The 17,980-nt window shown below is 48.8% G+C and overlaps 1 pseudogene; it reads left to right on the plus strand.

The window, feature by feature from the left end:
- Positions 1–15,222: 15,222 nt before the first annotated feature.
- LOC119251068 (saoe class I histocompatibility antigen, A alpha chain-like) lies at positions 15,223–17,979 on the plus strand (annotated as a pseudogene).
- The last annotated feature ends 1 nt before the right edge of the window (position 17,980 follows it).

The following is a 17,980-nucleotide window of genomic DNA, read 5'->3' on the forward strand; positions in this document are numbered from 1 at the left end:
CACCTTTGAGACCTGTCATGCTGCTGTCTGTCCGGCACTACCTGCCAATGCTGTTGCCTCCTTTCTGTCCAGCCTGGCATTCAGGCTGTGGCTGTGCCTGCTAGGGTGTCTCCTCAGAGGGGAGCACCCCCTGGGAGCATCTCCTGCTGCCACTGTGAGTTGGATCCTGGCCCAGTGTTTGCGGCTGTGCCACCAGCTCCAGGCCTTCCCTGATGGGACTGTACCACTTTACACAGGCAGCCTTTATTTGGCACTGTTGGACACTGTGGACACTATCTGGGGTGACACGGTTGGCTGCGGAGGCCTTAGAAACTCTTTATTTCCCTGCTCTCCTGTTTGTTAGAGAAACCTCATTGCTGTTCCCTGAGCCTGACTGGTTGCAACTGAGCACATGGTTGAGAAACACAGACAGTGCCCTGTCCTCTACCTCTGTCCTTTTGATAGGAGGCAAAGGAGGAAGGGCCCATACCTAGGACAGGAATCTGCACACACACAGGCTGCACGCACACGCTACATGACTATTGATCTGTTTTCTTTGAACTAAAGCTCCTGTTTTAACCTGAGATTCCTGCCCTGCTGATGCCCCAAAGAGTGCCGGACACTGACACCCTCTGATGTACCAGGGGCAGGATACCCGGGAGGCTGACGGCAAGTTCTGGGGCTGATCATGATGGACACCAGGAGTGTCAGCTGTGATGGGCTGTTTGATGGACAATTTGCTCAGAACATAAAGGTTTGTCAGCACAGAGAGCCCCGGGTGACACACACAAAAGAGAGACGTGTGGAGAAGCTGCCTTGCCTCTTGGCTTTGGCCTTGAACCAAGAACGTAGAGACAGGGAAGGAGACACCTGGAAGAGAGCCAGGGGGAGACCGACCTTTCCCTTGCCTTGCACTTTAATTTTGCTCCTTTTGGCCCAGACTTGCTGGCTCCTTTCATCCACTTCCCAGGTCCCCACCTGAAGGCGCCTTAGACTCCGGGTGGGGGTGGGGGGGCCTTTCAGGCCGCAGTGGCCTGCTTTGGGCCAGGGTTGTGTGGTTGGGTCTTCACCCACGAGGGGATGGGGAACTTTGGGTGTTTTATTTCCAGTGATCTTTCTTCTCTCTCTAATGTGCATATGCACATTAGTTCTTTTAAAGTTCTTTCACACCACGAATAAAGAAATATAGGTTTGTCATGAAACTAAAGGAAACTGTAAAACTTGACTATAAATCTTCCATCTTTTTAGTGTGCTGGAGCCCCTGCTTCACATTCCCTTTTGTTCTCCTGGCTGCAGGGGACGGGGCCACACAGATATCTCTGACGTGTGTCATGGAGCATTCTGTCCTTGTTTTCTTCCATGAATTTTATAGTTTCTTGACCTGTGGCCCAGTCTGTTATCCATTTTGAGTTGATTTGTGTGTGAGGCGTGAGACAGTGGTCTAGTTTCGTTCTTTTGCACAGTCCCCAGCACTGTTTTCCAAAGAGGCTTTCCTTGTGAACCCCTCATCTTAACTTTGCCTACACAAACTTTACTGGAAAGCAAGTGGGAGAAAGGGGTTTCTTCTTCCCGTCAGTAGTTGTATCTTAAATTCACAATTCATTTTACTTTCTCCTCTGTCTTTTGGCAACCTTAGGTATTTACCTGAAACTATTTCAAAAGCACTTGAAACGATTTAAAAAATTAGAGGTATATGTCCATTAAAGAGGAAAGGAAATGATTAACCCACCAGGATCAGGACAATTTGTATCTGACAAGACAGAACAGGGAACAGTGTGTGTTGACAAAGCAGCAAAAACAGACCCTGAAGAGATGGAGAGGCAGAGAGTGGGGTGAGTGTCCTTCCTGCAGGGTGTCCAGTGTCCCCCAGGGTTGTCCAGGGATACCTGCCCTGTGCTCTGTACCCTCCCTCTTTCTCCTCCCCACATGGACCCAAGGGTAGCATTGGGGGAGATGAGGTTTCTGGGTAAGTCCTCCTGAGGCATATTTGAGTCCAAATTTCCCCTTGGCTCCCCTCCCCCTGGGGTGGGTAGAGCTGGCTGTTGAGCTGGGTTGAGGTGAGGGTGGAGCTTGTCCTGCAGCTGCAGCCTCTCCCCCCACGAAGTCTGGTCATCTACTCTGGAGGGGGGGAGGGATTAACTTTCACTGATTTTTTTTGGGAAACTGTGATCCCATCTTCCCTTCTGCTCTGTGGACGCTACTCTGCTGTGGTCTTTCACACTCAGAGTGTGCTCTTTTATGCGGCAGATGGCAGAAGCCATTTAAAGCTTATAGGTTTTGGGGTTCTGGGATACCCCTCATTCTGCCTGCTCTCTGATTGAGGGTGTTTTCTCTGATCAGGACTCATTTCCCTTCTCTGCTGCTCTGTCTCCACTGGGTACCTCAGCCTGAGGCAGGAATCCCCCCCAGAGTTAGAGAAGAGGAGGATGAAGACCTCTGTGGGGATCTGACCCAGCACCTGCTGTGTTTGGGGCAGGACCTTGTCCTTGTCCCTGGCAGGTCAGGGCTGGAGAGTGACTGACCTTCAGGTGAGCTGAACAAGCAGATAGAGCAGGACAGGGGTCTGTGGGGGGACCCCTACACCATGTGTTAAAATGAAAGGATGTCCTGAGAAAACTTCATACAGGCTTTGTGGACTCCACCCCTACTCCTTCAAGACACTGGGAACTACAAATCCCATGATCACCAAAGGGAGGGTTGCAAGATCCTGAGGGAAAAGGTAAGCAGCCATGTTCTCTGTTTGAGAATATAACCAGCCATGTGAGTGGGGTGCGTGCGCTCGCTCTCTCTCTCTCTCTCTCTCTCTCTCTCTCTCTCTCTCTCTCTCTCAGCGCTTGGTCTCAGTGGGTCATTTGGAATTCCAGGTCAGTAAAACAGGATGCATTTAAGAATTTATCTCCCTCTTTTTTTCCCTGAGTTATTCATTTCCCCTTCCCTTGGAAATAAACCTTTGATTAACCTTTTTTGCATGCCTGCAGTTGAAGTCCCCTGAGAGCGCATGGGTAAGGACCCACAGTCAGGCAACCCATTTAGTATCGGGATTGCACTGTAACACTTGGGGACAATGTCCTGTGTCATGATGCTTTTCCGTGACACCTGCTCACACTGAGGGGCACAGTACCACAGCAGGCACTGGCCTGTCCTTCATGGGGGCTTGGATCCTGGGCCTCTGTCCTGGGGAGTCACTGGTGTGATATGGGGAGGGGTGGGAATTTGCATCCCAGGACCAGGGACTGGGAATGGAGGGGCCTGGTACTCTGAGCAGAGTGGGTCCAGGGTGTGGGTTCCACAGTGTGGGAATGGAAGGGAAGATGTTTTTCTCCAATAAACCTCATGGTCTCCAGCAGCACAGAGGCTCAGCAGCCCTGAGAGGAGCCAGATCTGTCCTTCTCTGCTTTTGGTATCAAGGGAATGTTGGCCTCGTGAGATGTGATGGCAGCATTCCCTCATCCTCTGTTTGCTTTTTTTTTTTTTTTGAAGAGTTGACAAGTCAGGTGTTAGTTCATCTTTAAAGATTTTGTAGAAGTCACTCAAAATGTCTGGTCCTGGGCTTTGTTGTTTGGGAAAGTTTTGATTACTGTCTTAGTGACTTTGCTTGTAGTTGCTTTGTTCTGGATCTTCCTGATTCAGTCTCAGAAGCTTGTATACTTCTGAGAAATTGTCAGTTTCTTCTAGGTTATTTGAGGTTATTCAATTTATCAACATATAGATATTTAGTATTGTCTTATGATCTCCTGTATTCCTAAAGTGTCGGTTGTAACTTCTCCACTTTTGATTTTTATTCTATTTATTAGGCATTTCCCCCCTTTTTACCTTCTTGAAAGTGTAGCAGACAAAAAGATTTGTCTTTTTTTTTTTCAGGAATCAGCTTTTGGTTTCATTGATTTTTTTGGTCTGTCTTTGATTTTGGTGTCATTCATTTCTGCTTTAATATTTTCCTTCTACTGTCTTTTGGTTCTTTTGTTCTTTCTAGCTATTTTAGGTGTAAGATTAGATTCTTTACTTGAGCTCTGTCTTGACTCTAGGTGTGGCCTGTATTGCTCTATAGTCCCCTCTTAGTGCTGCTTGTGCTGTGCCCACTGATAGGCTGTCATTTGTCTCAAGGTATTTTTAAATTTCTTGGTTGCTTTCTTCCTTAACCCAATAACCATTTGGTAGTGTGTTGTTCAATCTCCACATGTTATAGCCCCCCACCCCGGTTTCTTTTTATGGTTGATTCTAGTTTGATACCATTCTAATCAGAGAGATACTTACATGATTTCAGTCATCATGAATTTATGACACTTGTTATGTGACCCAACAAGTGGTGTATTCTGGAGACTGTTCCATCTGTACCTGACAAGAATATATATTCAGCTTTTTTGGAGTGTAGTGCCCTATAAATATCTATTCATCCCACTTGGTCTAATTCCTCACTTAAAGCTATAGTTTCCCTGTTTTCTGTCACATAGATATATCCTTGATGAAAGTGGGGTGTTAAATTTCTTTACCACTATTGTGTTGCCACCAATATCTGTTTTCAGATTTGTTAATAATTGCCATATATATTTTGCTCCTTTGTTTGGTGCATGTATATTGATGAATGTTATATCTTCCTGATGTTGAATTCCTTAATCCTATGATGTTCATCCCTGTCTCTTGTTACCTTTTTTAGCTGGAAGTTTATCTTATAGGACAGCCACTGTAATTTTTGGGGTGCCACAATTACTTGTGTTTTTTCCCAAGAACTTTTTCAATCCTGTTTGTTTATCTTAATAGCTCCAATGGGTCTCTGGGAGACAGCATAAAGTTGGGTTTTATTTTTTGGTGCAACCAGGCACTGTGCCTTTTTGTTTGATAAGTTCAATTCATTTCCATAAAGAGTGATGACATGATGAGTTACCACCACCCTTTTGTCTTTAGTCAAATCCAGCTAAGAAATGTGTGGTATCTGGAGAGGGTGGTGAGGGATCCAGGGTCACTGCCTCCTAGGTCCCCTGGTCAGTTTTCAGGATGCAGTTGGGCAGGAGTCCCAGACATTAGCCAGGTGGCTGGGGTTCATCCCTGAGCACTACCATAACCCCTCAGTTTCCATGTCCTTGTTTCTGAAAGGGAATGCGGGGGTATCAGGACAGTATCAAGTCCCAATTCACAGAATGCGGGGGAGGAATCTTTGAGGTCACACAGAGAAAGCAGCTGCTGAGGTCATGTAGTCGGCCTTCTATCAGCTCCCTGAGTCACTTCTGTTCCTGTGCCCACATCTGGCTTTCAAGACCCAGCTCCCATGACCCCTTCCTGCTGAGGGAGGACACTCCTCAGCTCCGCCCTTGGCTGCATCTGAGGCAGGTTACTGCAGCCCTTCTCTCCTCACACGCCCCAGGCTGCATGTCATCCAGGGTGGGGTCATGTGGTTCTCTGTGACCCCCAACACCCAGTGGAGTATGTTCCTAGGCAACAGCTTGCATTGGGCTAGGGACCCCAAATGCCCGGCTGTAGGTCTGTGTCAGCAGTCTCCTGGGGTGTGTTAGGGAGAAGTCCCCAGGCCTGTCCCCAGAGGCAGAGAGTGGGCTCCTGCTGCCCAGGGCTGGGGAGAGGAAGGTGGGGGTGGTGCCCATGGGCCCAGGCTCAGGAAACAAGCTTGTTGTGATGGAGATGTTCTCAAGATAACAGTATGGGATGGTTGCCCTGCTCTGTACTTACCAAAAGGACATGAGAGATGAGCCTTCAACAATTGACTTAATTAAGTTATATGTCAATAAATTTGCTTTCAAATTGCTTTATAGGGCCTCCCCGGTGGCGCAGCGGTTGAGCGCTGGGTTGCGAGGCTGCCCGCGGCTTCTGCAGCGCCGGTTCGATCCCCAGCTGCTCCCCGGCCACCGGAGGAGGGTCCCACATGGCGCGCAGACCTCTCCTGCCGCCTGCTGCTCCCCTCAGCAGTGTACTTCGATCCTTCTGCCTGCTCTGCTCCCCGCTCTGGCTCTGGTGAATTCTCTCACCCTCCCGCGCTTCTGACTGTACCCAGTGCATGTGTAAACAGAACAAACAAACAAATAAATAAATAAACATGCCTCTATTTAAAAAAAAAAAAAACTAGAGAATAAAAAAAAAATTGCTTTATATATTTAATATATTCTATATTAAAAAAATGGGTGTACAAGTTACCCTGTGTCTGTCCTCCACTGTATCCACATCCAGGGCTTGTGGGGCAGGAAACTGCCTGAGCCCACAAGGAGCTGAGCACAGACAGCTTCACTGCACAGATGCTCTCAAGGCGCCTCCTCTGCGTGGCCCTGAGTCACATGATGAGATGCTAACATCGCGCTGCTTCTGTGATGGAAGAGACTTTTAGGGGCCTTGGTGGGAGGGAGTTTATTTTGTTTATGGGAGGAATGGAAATAATTAGTATCCAGAAGGTGGACTGTGTTGATTTTCAATTTTCCACCAGTTCTGTGATACACAGGAGGGGAGACAGTTCCCCCTGTGAGTGTGTCTGACTTGCTGGCTCTTCCTCGTGAGGAGAATGAAGCAGAAGGGACGCGTCACGTCACAGAGTCAGGCTCACAGGGGCTGAGACTTCCGCCCAGGTTCCCCTCCTGGTACCTCTCTGGGGTGACTCCCTGCACATGGTGGACCCTCAGCTAAGGGGACGCCCACAGGACAAGAACCTGAGGGTTTTCTCCAGGAGCCACATGCATGAGCTCTGAGGCAGGTCCTTCCACGCTGATCACGGCCGTTCAGATCCGCCAACATCTCGTCCCCATCGCAGCCTCGTGGGACCCGGAGCTGGAGCCTCTGAGTGAAGCCCCTCCTCATCCCCTCCCCACCATGCCTCCCCCTCAGAGACTGTGCCAGATGCCAGATCTTTGATTTAGGTGCATAGTAGGAAGTTATTTGGTACAAACCAGTAAAAAATTAAGGCGATTGGGTATCAGTGGCTGTTTTCTCACAAAAAACATTGGAGGCCAGAGTAACTCACATGACAGTTAAGTCCTGATAGCAATGAGCTGTCAGACGAGAATTTACGTCCCCTGAAAGTATCCTTCAAAGTAAATGTGTTTTTAAAAAAATATTTCTACTGCTTTTAGATTCCATTTAATTTTGTTGTTCATTTATTTTTCACACTGTCTCCAGAGTGGTGTCTGCAGGGTCACGGCACAGAGGGGCTGTCAGCAGCCTGGAGCTGTGAGCAGGGCTGACTCTGACCCACCTGCAGGGAGTGGAGCCCTGGGGCCCCAGAATCAGCCCCCAGGGCTGGTCTTCCAGGGCGGCCCAGGCCTTGCTCTGCCCGTCTCTTGGCTCCCTGAATCTCCCTGAAACCCCAGCATTGGGGAACTGAGTTAAGGGGGGATGTTCTGGAACAGGAGGGGGACTCCCCTTAGCCGTCTGTCTCCCCTATCTCGCTGCCATCTGCCGCATCAAGACAAAACATGTAAGACCTTCAATGGAAAGGAACTTTAATACAGTTAGTGTGCAACAAAGAAGAGCAAAGAATAAAGTTTCCAAATCAAGCACCAAGTCACCATCCCCTTGTGGGTAAATGTTCAGCCAAACAGGGTTGGCCCAAGCAGGGCCTGAAAGCCTGTCACATTCTAAAGCGCCTCCTGGAGGGGACCCATAGAAAAGGGGGGACGGGGCTGACAAGTCTGGAAGGAAAAGAGCAAAATCACTACAGAAGCTGCCATTGTCACCTCCGCATGGATTTCTCACCCACGTCTGTGTCACCCAGTCCAAGGCCAAGAAGCAAGCGCAGTTTCTTCACGTATGTCGCTCCATGTGCCTCCCCCAGGTCTACTTCTGGCTCCATCCTGCTTCCTTCTTCCTCAGCCTTCTCTCCCTGCTCAGCTCTACCCTCCTTGGGTGGAGCAGGGAACCCGGACCCTCCCCTGGGGACCCCCCTGTTACAGTCCTCTCCATCAACAGCATGTGCGTGTGTGTGTGGGTGACACCAGCCCCGCAAGGATGGGCAAGGCCCTGGATGTGCGCAGTTCCCTGGGCAGTTACCGGCCAGCACTGCTGCATCCCCCAAGGTGAGACAGATGCTCCAGCCCCCCAGTGAGAGCTCGTGTCACCCACACAGACCTTCCCCCTCAGTGTCCCCTTTGCTGCCCCTTCCCTGCCCGGTCCTCTCTGGCTCCCCACTGCACCCCTTCCCACCTCTGTCCCTTAATGTCCCCATTTCCATCCTCTGCTCTATTTTCCAGGAGCCTCCCCATCTTCCTAGCCAGTGCCCTGGGGCTCTCCTAGGCCCCTCCCCTCCTCCAAGGATGGAGAATGTAAGGTGATTCCCAGGAGGAGGGGCTTTCGTCCTTGGAAGCAAAAGCAGAAACAAATTCAGGGACCCTGGAATCTAAGTTTCCATCCCAAGAGACTGAGGCAACCTATAAATTTGGGGATTTGCCCAGAACCTAAGGGCCAGTTGTTATGTCGTAGAGTCCTCCACAGGAGACTAAAAATTAAGGACACTTAAACTGAAGCAGGACTTGGGCGCCCCCTTGTGGGCAGATCCCTGTCCTGCCGCTGGGGGCGCAGGGAGCCTGGGGAGGGCCTGGCTGAGCAGGAGAAAGGGCGGCTCTGGTCGCCTGTGCTCAGCCCTGTGGCCACACGGGGGCGCTGCCGCGCTGCTCCGGATTCTGGTGGAGCCGCCAGGACGGGGCGGGGGCTGAGGTGGGCAGAGTTGGGGGTCCTGGAGGGCGGCGTCCTGGGGGTGAGATGCTCTGTGAGGAGTCAGAGAAGCAGGGCTCAGAGGAGAGGAGACTCCGGAGCCTGCCCTGGGTGTGAGGTTTCCAGCTTTTCTCCTCAGAACCCCTCTCTCCAGTCCCTGGATAACAAAACCTGGGGAAACAGGGAAGTAGATAATTTTTTCCTTCTACAACCTATATAGTATTGAGGACATTAAAAAAAATAACATTTTGGTCCTCCCCTGGTGGCGCAGCGGTTGAGCGCTGGGCTGCGAAGCTGCCCGCAGCCTCTGCAGCGCAGGTTAGATGCCCAGCCACCGGCAAGGGTCCCACATGGTGTGTAGACCCCTCCTGCCGCGCCCGCTGCTCCCCTCAGCAGTGTACTTTGGTCCTTCTGCCTGTTCTATTCCCTGCTCTGGCTCTGGTGAATTCTCTCACCCTCCCGTGCTTCTGACTGTACCCAGTGCTTGCATAAATAAATAAATAAATAAATTTTTTTTTAAAAATCACATTTTAAGAATACAGTTAAATTTACAGAAAAGTTGCAAAGGTAATACAGTTCTTGTTTATCCCACACTATTTCCACTTTGTTAACATCTTACATGACTAAAGTTGTCATTATTTTTTTCACAGCTAATGAAGCAATGTTGCAATCATTTATGTTTAATAACAGTTTAATAATATAATATAATAATATAATATAATAATAATATAATATAATATAATATAATATATAATAATATAATATAATAATATAATAATAATAACAGTTTAATAACAGTTTAATGAAGCAATCATCAAACTCCATGCTTAATTTCATTAGTTTTTCCTCGTGTCCATTTTATGTTCCATGATCCCATCTAGTTTGCCTCATTCAGTTCCAATCTGGTTTCCTTGATGTGCCTCTGGCTGAACGTTTCTCTGACTTTCCTTGTGTTTATAACATTGACATTGGTGAGGAGTGATGTTTTGGGTAGGTGCTGTTCACACCTGAGGGTTCACAGATTGGGGTTCCTGGATCACCTCTGAGAAAAGTTTCGCCACAGTCCCCCTTTTGCATACACAGTGAGTTTCCCCACAAGACAGAGACTTTTAGTCTCTGCAAAAGAGAAGGTTATTATATTTTTAAAAAAGCAGGGGTGGGGGAGAAGAAGGAGCTGCTTGCACAGACACCAACAGGCAGGAAGAGCTGCCCCTGGAGAGGGCGGGTGTGTGAAGAGAAGCCTGCAGGCCCCAGGCCGAGCTTTGGGAGCAGAGCTGTGTCTTCCCAGGGGGCAGAAAGGGCGCTGAGGTAGTGTTCTAGTTGGGAGGGCTCATTCCTTTGTGGAATTGTATCTATTGCTAAATTAATTACTTCTTCAATTGTAAGGTTCATTTGTAAGGATGGGTGATTCTCTGCAGTGGCTCCATCCCCATATTCCACCTCTGGGCTGTGCCTCTGGGTTCTTTCCAGAGCAGTTGGTGCTCCCTAGAGCAGCTGCTCTAAGCATCATTCATTTCTATAGCAGGTTTAATAACTATGATAATCACTTCTACCCCCACCTCCACTTTCTGGTCTTGTGACCCCTCCATACTCAATTTTCTACTCTTAGCCTCTATCAAGGAGTCCTGCTTTGAGTGGGACTGTGGCTCGGGAAAGCAGACCACAGAGATGCAGGCCATGTCCACTCAACGTCAGTCATGTCAGTCACCATGCAGTCACGCCCCCCAACTGATCACTGAGGGTGTTAACCTTCAGCACCAGGCTAAGGTAGAGTCTCCCAGCTTTCTTCCTGCAAGGGTGCTTTTTCTTTCATTTCTTTAGTTACTATTGTCTTTTGAGATTAGTCACTATGGGCAGCTCACACTTATGGGTGTTCTGCTATAAACATATACATGCATGCAGGGTTTTGTGCAAATATAAGTTTAAAATTAGTTGGGTAACTAGCGGGGCAGTGATCACTGGGTGTGTGGTCAGGATTTTTGGTTTTCAAAGAAACTGTCAAGTATCTTCCACAGTGACCAGTTGTTTTGCATTCCTGCCGGCAGTCATGAGGCTGCTGTTGCCCACATCCTGGGCAGCACCTGGTATTATGCAGGGTTTGCGTTTTCATCCTCTCTTCGGTGTGATAGCATCACTGTTGTTCTTAACTGTCTTTCCCTGGTGCCCTGTGATGCTGAGCATCTGCTCCTGTTCTTCCTTGTTGTCTGTGTCTCTTTTTGGTGACATGTCTGTTAAGGCCTTTTGTCCACATTTTTTACTGAGGAACCATTAATTACTGCACTGATTTTTCTTTTTTAAAATTGGCTTATTTCTTTCTGATATTGGGTTTTAAGTGTTATTTTGTAAATTCTACATATAGTCCTTTCTGAGATTCATGATTTGCAATGTTTTCTCCCACTTTGTGTCCTGAACTCTGGTAGTGATAGGAAAACAAACACTATTGCCTAGACAGAAGCATGGATATATATATATTTTTTTAAGAAGAGAAATAATAAATTGTGAACTGGTTTTGAGCAGATACTGGCTGATCGGGGTGCTGGGGAGTGAGGGGGAGTAACTCATCTCTGTGTATCCTTGAGTGTTACTTAAATGTTCTTGCATGCACTAGAAATAATGTTTTCAAAAGTAAATTACACTAAATTCCTCAACTTATAAAACACTTCAAAGATGATGCCCAAACCATGTGTTAACACCAGAGCAGCGCGTGTGTTACAAGTTAGGGGCCTGCATGTCATCTCCTCTCAGAGTCCATGGTTTCCCTTTGGGTTCACTCTGGTGTTGTCTGTTTTCAGGGTGTTGGGCAAACGTATAATGACCTGTGTCCATCATGAGAGCATCATGTGGAGTATTTTCACTGCCCATAATGTCTTCTGTGCTCCAAGGAAACAAAAGCCAAAAATAAAAATAAATTTAAAAATCACCAATGGAATCACATCAGACTAAAAAGCTTCTATATAGTGAAGGAAACTATCATTAAAATCAAAAGACAGTATCGAGGGGGTGAAAATATTTGTGCATCCTATATCCAATAAGGGGTTAATATCCGAGATCTACAAATGACTCCAAAACAAGAAAATAAACAAACCAATCAAAACAAGAGCTAAACAGGCACTTCTCTAAAGAAGACACACACTGTGGCCAATACGTACATGGATAAATGTTTGTCATCGTGTGCTGTCAGGAGAATGCCAATTAAAACAATAGTGAGTTACCACCTTACACCTGTGACAATGACCCATTGTAGGGTGGGGAGGAAAAGGAGCTCTGGCACATGGTGGGTGGGGATGGAGGCTGCTCCTGTTAGCGGGCAGAACAAGGGGTTCCCCAGATCCTCAAGCCTGATCAGTCTAAGGGGGTACTGTCATCAGTTGCATAAAGATAAAACAATCCGTAGTGTTTAAGAACTTTAATAGAAAAGTGATAATATAATCAGCGTGCAATAGAGAATTTGTGTGCAATAGAGAAAGAGAAGAGAAAGAATGTAGTTAAAATAGTTCCCAATGAAACACCCAGAGTTACCCGTCCCTTCGTGGGTAATGCCCAGCCAAACAGGGTTCGCCCAAAGCAGGAGTGCTGAGGCCCAAAAGCCTGCCACAGTCTAAGGCACCTCTGGTGGAGACTCCCAGGAAAGGGGCAGGAGGGGCCAGGCAAGTCTGGCAGGACAAGAGCAAAATCAAAGTCCACATCAAGATAAAGGCTGCCATTGTCACCCTCCCCTTGGATCTCTCACCCACATCTTTGTCTCTTTCACGTGTCTCTTTCCCTTTTTTATGAATTATTTTATTTTATATAATTTTTACATCATTTTTCATTTTTGCATGATGTATACATTTTCATTTTGGTTATATTCCCCACACAATTCCCACCCCCTTTTTCTGACCCTAATTCCTCTTCTCCTCCCCTCGCCCCCCACTGTAGTGTGTCTCTGGTCTATAGTTGCTTGTTGATTTTGATTTTTACTTTATTACAATTAGTCTTTTTCCTGGTCCCTTATTTAGGTTTTCTAAATTCCTGCTATGAAACCATCCGGTATTTTTCTTTTTCTTTCTGGCTTATTTCGCTGAGCATGATCCCTTCCAGCTCCATCCATGTTGCTGCAAATTGCATGAGTTTATCGTTTTTTATTGCTGAGTAATATTCCATTGTATATATATACCATGTCCCCCATGTCCCCAGCACCAGCCCAAAGCTGAGAAGCAAGCGTGGTTTCTTCTTTACATGTCTCTCTGCTCCATGCACCTCCTCCAGTCTCCTTTCCCCACCTTGTTATGTCTGCCTCCTCTTTAGCTTCTCATCCCTGGTGGGCTCAACCCTTGCTGGGATGGGGCAGGAAAACTGGAACCTTCCTTTTCTATGGATGCCACTCTGTTACAGGCCTGCACCTGTGGAGAACAGAATGAAGGTTCCTCAAAATATTCAAAATGCACCTTCCGCGTGGTCAAGCTTCCATCCCTTGGTATTTATCCAAAGGAGGTAAAAGCATTAATTCCAAAGGATATGTGCCTGCTATGTTCACTGTGCACAATAACCAACTGTGGAAACCACCTAAGTGCCCAACGACAGATGAATGGACAAAGAAGAGGCAGTAGATAGACACAATGGAATACTACTCAGCTGTGAAAAAGTTAAATCCTTGAATTTGCAAAACATGGCTAGATGTGGAGGGGATGATGCTAAGTGAAATACATTTGAAGGAGAAAGTCAAATACTAGATGATTTCATTCATATGTGGAATATGAAGAAACAAACATCTGGGACAGATGAAACTAAAGAAAAACAAACTCTAGAACTATGACTGGGGAATTGACCCTATGGGTGAGGGAGGGTGAGAGCAGGACACAAAGAGGGAAGCGGGCCTCATGGACCATGGTGGAGGACTGTGGTGCCGTAGGTGGGTGTGATGTGGGAACAAACATCTGAAGAGGGTGACCCTGTGCCTCTGAACACAACTGATGTTGCCTCAATAGAAATAATACTGTGACGAGGGGGAGGCAAATTGTCTCCTCCATCCATCACTGACCTCAGGACTTTGCTTTCGCCTCCTCACTGTCATGGAGGGTGAGGGGCTGGTTTGCGACCAGGTCAGAGGCAGGAGGTGCAGGGACTCCTGGGGCTGCTCAGACACCGCTGAGTAGAGACACTGCAGAGAAGGTGGCTCTGAGGGGAACCAGAGACAGAAGGTCAGAGTAACCCCAGTGCCGAGTAAGGATCTGGTTCCCAAGGAAAGGGGAGTGTGTGTGTGTGTGTGTGTGTGTGTGTGTGTGTGTGTGTGAGAGAGAGAGAGAGAGAGAGAGAGAGAGAGAGAGAGAGAGAGAGAGAGAGAGGAGAGACAGGGCACACAGCATAGACAATGGGAGAACAATTACACATCAAGCCCAGCATAAATGAATTCAAATCCCATACAGAGCAAAAAATGTCAGTTCAACGCCCCATAGGTACAGTTCAAAAAGAAGTAATTTTTGAGCAGCACTTGGAAAAGCAGGACTGGCGAAAAGGAGCAAGTTTATAACTGTTCTCTTGGTTAGAATGTAAGGAGGGACCCCTCTCAAGTCCTCCTGCTGGGTTGTGGTGGTGGCACCCCCACTCCTCATATCTCCCTCCCCCAGTCCCCAACATTCACTTCAAGCTCATCTCCTTTGGGATGAGAAAACCAGCCTGGCAGCCCCTCTGTTTCCCAGGGGTCACTTCTTCCATGGGCTGCAGCTACTTTCTCTCTAGACCAGAGCTGGAGGGAGTCCCACAGGGGGAGGAGGGAGTGTGTGCCCTGCTGACCTGGCCCAGGGTCAGGATTAGCCCAGGTCACCCCAGTTACTGAGCTGAGCCTTTGTCCACAGGCCAGGAAGGGAGGGAGAGATGGAGGAGGGGTTACCTCAGCTCCTGGAGGAAGGTGTAACATTAGAGGGGGTGAAATTATTGTTTCTTTCTCATTTCTGATCATCACAATCCTCTGGACAACATCCAGAGTGAAGGTTCGGTTCTCTTAGTGACGGGCGCCCACTACCTGCCCAGGCAGCCATATGTTATTAAGTTGAATTTAAAAATTCCTCCTGATGTTGCTTTTGTGGTGGGGAGAGATTCGTGGGAAGAGATGGGAGGTGATGACAGAGGCTGGGCCCCAAAACTTCTACAGAATGACCAATTTCTGACCTCTGCTCAAACAGAATAAGGACACTTTTTCACATTATAGACTTGAAATGTCTGAAATCTCTGTGTGCATAAGCAGGGAAAATCCCAACATAATACATGGTTGTTTTCAGTATGTTGGTTGGTGTGAAAGTCCTAACCCACCATTACCAGAAACAAGAGTCCTCCTGAGCTGCTTTTTGCATAACAGTATTAATTTCTTAGCTCACGTGACATATTGGGGTGCCACCCTCCAGGTACTGGGGTACAGAGTGAACTGTCCTGGGACTCTGTGTGTCTGTAACTCAGGATCCAGCTGGAGACGGGCCTGGGGAGCACAGAGCGAGGGGCCCCTGACCTGGGAGCCGCTGTGCCTCCTCCCTGAGGAGATGACAGGTGACCTGAACACCACAGGGAACAGGAGGTGACAGGGAGGTGAGTCACCCTGAGGAGACAAGGTGAGGGTCATAGGTGTTGGGGATGGGGCGGGTCCAGGGTGGGGCACAGGCTGGAGCAGCTGCAGTGAATGTAAGCTGTCCCTCTAAGAATATCAACAGAAATTGACAACTGATAGTAATTAACTGCCTTGATAAAGTACAAGCTCCAAGTGAAAACCAGATAGTGAAAAATTGTGTCCCATTGCTATAAACTTGACAACTTGCAGCAGCCATTTACTTTTCTTTGGGGATCTTTGGAACATAAAACATGTATGATTTTCAAAATTTGATTCTAGAATAATTAACATAAAGATCATATAACCTAGTAAAACAATGCATCATTATTTATTTATTTTTTTAAAAAACATTGATTAGAATTTTTGTTTTTTTAAGTTATTTATTTATTTATACAAGCACTGGGTACAGTCAGAAGCATGGGAGGGTGAGAGAATTCACCAGAGCCAGAGAGGGGAGCAGAACAGGCAGACTGACAAAACACACTGCTGAGGGGAGCAGCGGGCGCGGCAGGAGAGGTCTGTGTGCCATTTGGGACCCTCGCCTGGGGGTCAGGGATCCAACCAGCGCTGCGGAGGCTGCGGGCAGCTTCGCAACCCAGCCCTCAGCCGCTGCACCACCGGGGAGGCCCATGCATCACTTTTTAAAATCATGTATCAGTTCAAGAGTAATAATCAATAGAGGCCTATGGAATTAATGTAACAGGGTAGAAAACATTCAGTGACATTGTTCTACCACTCACTTTGCAAATAACATTTGAGAAACCACCACTTGTATAATTTCAATTTATTGTAGAAGTGGAACAAAGTTGCATATTCACAATTATCTGAAAGGTAGTTAAAATGCTATTTTCGCCTATTTCAGAGAGGCTGTATAGTCTTCCATTGGCCAACCAAAGCAAAAAGTAAATGCAGGAGAAAACATGACAACCCAACATTCCTCTAGTGAGACAGAGAAGAAAAAAAATTACACAAATGGAAGCTGTAAAAGATCCACTCATGACCCTGATTATTTTCATTAAATATCGGGCTGGAGACTAGGACAGCTAAGGCCAAAGCGCAGAAGTTCCGAGAGAACCTGAGTGCCCTGCGCGGCTCCTACAACCAGAGCGCGGCCGGTGAGCGGGGCGGGCCCGGGGCGCTCACGACCCCACCCCCGCGGGCGGGCGGGGACCCCAGACCCCGGCCCGAGCGTCCCCCGAGACAGGGGGACCCGCCGGACCCTCGACGCGGGACGAGCCCCGGGACGTTCCCCGCGAGGTTCCCGCGTCAGTTTCGGTTGATTACCGGCGGGGGCGGGCGGGGTGACCGCGGGGTGACCGCGGGGTGACGGGGCGGGGACAGGCTCTCACACCCTCCAGGAGATGTACGGCTGCGACGTGGGGCCCGACGGGCGCCTCCTCCGCGGGTACAGTCAGTGGGCCTATGATGGCGCCGATTACCTGGCCCTGAACGGGGACCTGCGCTCCTGGACTGCGGCGGACACGGCCGCTCAGATCTCCTGGCGCCAGTGGGAGGCGGCTGGAGCCACCAAGCGCTGGAGGATCTACCTGGAGGGCAGGTGCGTGGAGTGGCTGCACAGGTACCTGGAGCACGGGAAGGAGACGCTGCAGCGCTCAGGTAAGAGGGGCCGCGGGTCTCCCAACCCCCTCAGGCCAGCACCGCGGGGAGGGTGGCGTCAGGGTCACAGCAGCGCCCCCTCTCTGGTCAGGGGAGGAGGAGCCCCCGGGTTTCCTGACTCCCCACAGGACCCCACGTTTCCTCAGAGCAATTACGGAATCCAGTGTCTCCTGAGACTGAGGGGAGACCAGCCCTGACATCACCCTTCACTGGATCCTTGTGACCAGCAGCCCTCTTGGGAACCATCAGTTTTTCCCTCATCAGTTTTTCCATCAGTAATTGGTCTGAGGACATTTTTCTGATCTGACTCCTGCTTTTCTGAGTCCCCAGGTCAGGAGCAAAAGTCTGTGCTCTCCTCCTTAGAGAACTGTGCCCTCCTATCCGGAGTTTTCTCCCTGATTCTAGAACTTTCTAAGGAATGAGATTTTCCCAGAATCCCCAGACCAGGCTGGTTTCTAGATTTTGTGCTTCCTCTTTCCAAACCCATTGCCCTGTCCATTCTGAGGATGCGACATGAGGGTTTTCAGGGTCCATGAGAGAAAAACCCAGAGTGTGAAAGTCCTCACCCTTCATCTCAGAGGCCCCAAAGATGCACATGACCCACCACCACACCTCTGACCAGAAGGTCACCCTGAGGTGCTGGGCCCTGGGCTTCTACCCTGCGGACATCACCCTGACCTGGCAGCGAGATGGGGAGGACCTGACCCAGGAGATGGAGCTGGTGGACATCAGGCCTGAGGTGGACAGAACCTTCCAGAAGTGGGTGGCTGTGGAGGTGCTTTCTGGAAAGGAGTAGAGATACAGATGCCACATGCAGCATGAGGGGCTGTTGGAGCCCCAAGTCCTGACTTGGGGTAAGGAGGGAACGTGGGCACAGATCTTCTCAGGGGCATCAGGATCCCTTCTGCAGAGCTTCAGAGCATCAGATGGAGGCCTGGGCCTTAGGGTCTCCCCTTCCCTTCCCTTTCAGTGCCACCTCCTCAGCCCACCATCCCTACCGACTCCACCGACCCCTCCACGGGCATCACTGCTGTCCTGGTTCTCCTTGGAGCTGTGCTCACTGGAGCTGCAGTGGTGCAGCTGTGATGTGGAGGAAGAAGTGCTCAGGTAGGGAAGGAAGTGGGGGTATCATGTCCACTGAGGGCTTTCAGGCCACAGGTAGAACTT

Source organism: Talpa occidentalis, unplaced genomic scaffold (genome assembly GCF_014898055.3).
Source record: "Talpa occidentalis isolate TD23 unplaced genomic scaffold, MPIMG_talOcc4v2.1 talOcc4.2, whole genome shotgun sequence".
NCBI classification, from domain to species: Eukaryota; Metazoa; Chordata; class Mammalia; order Eulipotyphla; family Talpidae; genus Talpa; species Talpa occidentalis.